The sequence below is a fragment of the Tupaia chinensis genome, unplaced genomic scaffold, assembly GCF_000334495.1.
Source record: "Tupaia chinensis unplaced genomic scaffold, TupChi_1.0 Scaffold000235_1, whole genome shotgun sequence".
Classification (NCBI taxonomy): domain Eukaryota; kingdom Metazoa; phylum Chordata; class Mammalia; order Scandentia; family Tupaiidae; genus Tupaia; species Tupaia belangeri.
The window spans coordinates 2,150,880-2,153,070 of record NW_006159713.1 but is presented as its reverse complement, the minus strand read 5'-3'; the positions used below and the strand labels follow the sequence as shown (position 1 = coordinate 2,153,070).

The window sequence follows — 2,191 nt, the reverse complement described above, 5'->3', positions numbered from 1 at the left end:
GAGAGAGAGAGAGGAGAGAGAGAGAGAGAGGAAGTGAGAAAGCAAGCCACTAGGTCTGGGATTTGAATCATGGTCAATCCAGTACCTTAACTACCATGCTACCTGCTGACCTCAACACCATTGTTTTTTAAAGGATCTGCCATGCTCTGTATCAGAGACAGAAATTGACTGAGATGCTAAATTCAATCCTAATGAAATCAGTTTCTTACATACTGTATAGAACCCATTATATTATCCTCTTTGGACCAGTGGCTGGTATGGAAATGTTTTTCTCATGGTCTTCTACTTCCGAAATTCCATCTTCTGCATGGTCTAACCTGCTTTTGATACTTTCGAGGGAGGTTTTAATTTCCTGTATTATAGCCTTCATGTCTAACAGTTCCATTTGATTCTTTTTTATGGTGTCCAATTATTCTTTCATATCATGGAAGGATTTCCTCATCTCTTGGAGCTCAACATCTCTTTTCTCTTGCATCTCCTAAAAATGTGGAACGCTTCATGAATTTGCATGTCATCCTTTCACAAGGACCATGCTAATCTTCTTTGTATTGTTCCAATTTTAGTATATGTGCTGCCGAAGCGAGCACGTTTTTCTCATGGTTATAGTAGATGTCCAAGAAGGAAAAACCGATCACCTTAGCCTCTGATCATATTATATTATTTAACATTCATTAGCCAATGGAAGTCACATAACCAATTCAAATGTCAAAGGATAGGAAGAACATCCGACCTACCACAAGGCTGTGGAAAGTAGTGTTAAGACTTTCTTAACCCATTTTTATACTGTTATAATAGAATACCACAGACTGGGTGATTTATAAACAATAAGAGATTGCTTGGCTTATTTTTCTGGAGACTAGGAAGCCCAAGAGCAAATTGTTGGTATCTGGTGAAGATCATCCCACATCAGAATCTGGAAGGCAGAAAAGAACTTGTGAGACAGAGAGAATAAATCAAGTTGAACTCATTTTTTTTATTTGGAGTCTTCTCCCACAATAACTAACCCACTCTCAAGATAACAGCCATAATTCACTCATGAGGACAGAGCCTTCAGGACCTAGTCACCTCTTAAAGGTTTCACTTCTTGGGACCAGCAGATGACATAACGGTTACGTTGCTGGACTCCCACATAGTCAACTGTGGTTCAAGTCCTGGACCCAGTCTGCTAAAATTTATGCCAGGTAGGTGTGTATGTGCACCCAAAATCCCGAAAGGAGAATGGAGGGGAAAGAATTATGGGATGGCCATCCTCTCTGGGGGAAAGAGGGTGATTTCTCAATTTCTATCTCTCTGCCTCCTGTCTCTCTCTGTCTTTCTCGTGAGTGCTACTCTATAGCAAAAATCTCTCTCTCTGAAAAAAACAACAAAAGAAAAAAAACAACAAAAAGCACTTCTTAATACCATCATAATGATCATTACATTTCAACATGAGTTTGAGAGAAGAAATTCAAACCATAGCAATGGTCAAACCCAGCATCAGTGGAGGAAGGAGGTATACTTTTCCCAGGATGTAAAAAAAATGGAAGAGTGAGTATCTGCCAAACAGTGACTTACTCTACCATACCCACTGAAAAGTCGAGCTAGAAATCACCAAGAACTTTCAAGCCCCAAAGCCTACTGTCTCTCTGAATAGTAATAAGTACTCAGGGCAGATCTCCTGGTCATGTAGGTAACAGCACCTGTACAGTCTGTTGGGTTTTACCCTTGATATCCAGATAGAAGATGTAACGCTGCCTCTGTGGCACACAGGAGATGGTGGGAGAGCTGATCAATGAGCAGTGCAGTCAAGTGTGTGTTCTGACATGCTGACAACACCCTTGCTTACATACACACATGACCCTGCATTTACGCTTCTCTCTGGGACTCAGAACTATCATTAGAGGATTAACTTTCAAGTCACCTCCTTACACATGTGGCCATGTAGCTCTGGAATGCATCATTAAAGTCCAGAGCAAGTTGATTTAAATTCTTTGCTCAGCAGATCTGATTTCTTGTGTTTATAAAGGATTGCTCCAAATTCCTAAATTTTGGAGTTATGTTTTTGCTGGGAGAGAGGAATGACTAGAAAAGGCTCCCAGTGGATTAATTTATTTGTATTTTGTTCTAGCCCCTGACATTTGGAAATGGCTTGAAGATCTTATTAATATTTGTTATTTTGATCTGCTTTGTAAGATGATAGATTAAACCACAG

At 39.9% G+C, this 2,191-nt stretch overlaps 1 non-coding gene across 1 annotated transcript; it reads right to left on the bottom strand.

The window, feature by feature from the left end:
* Positions 1-480: 480 nt before the first annotated feature.
* Positions 481-587, bottom strand: LOC114007800 (U6 spliceosomal RNA). The gene has a single exon (XR_003549389.1). It is a non-coding gene; the product is annotated as a U6 spliceosomal RNA (small nuclear RNA).
* Between the last annotated feature and the right edge of the window lie 1,604 nt (positions 588-2,191).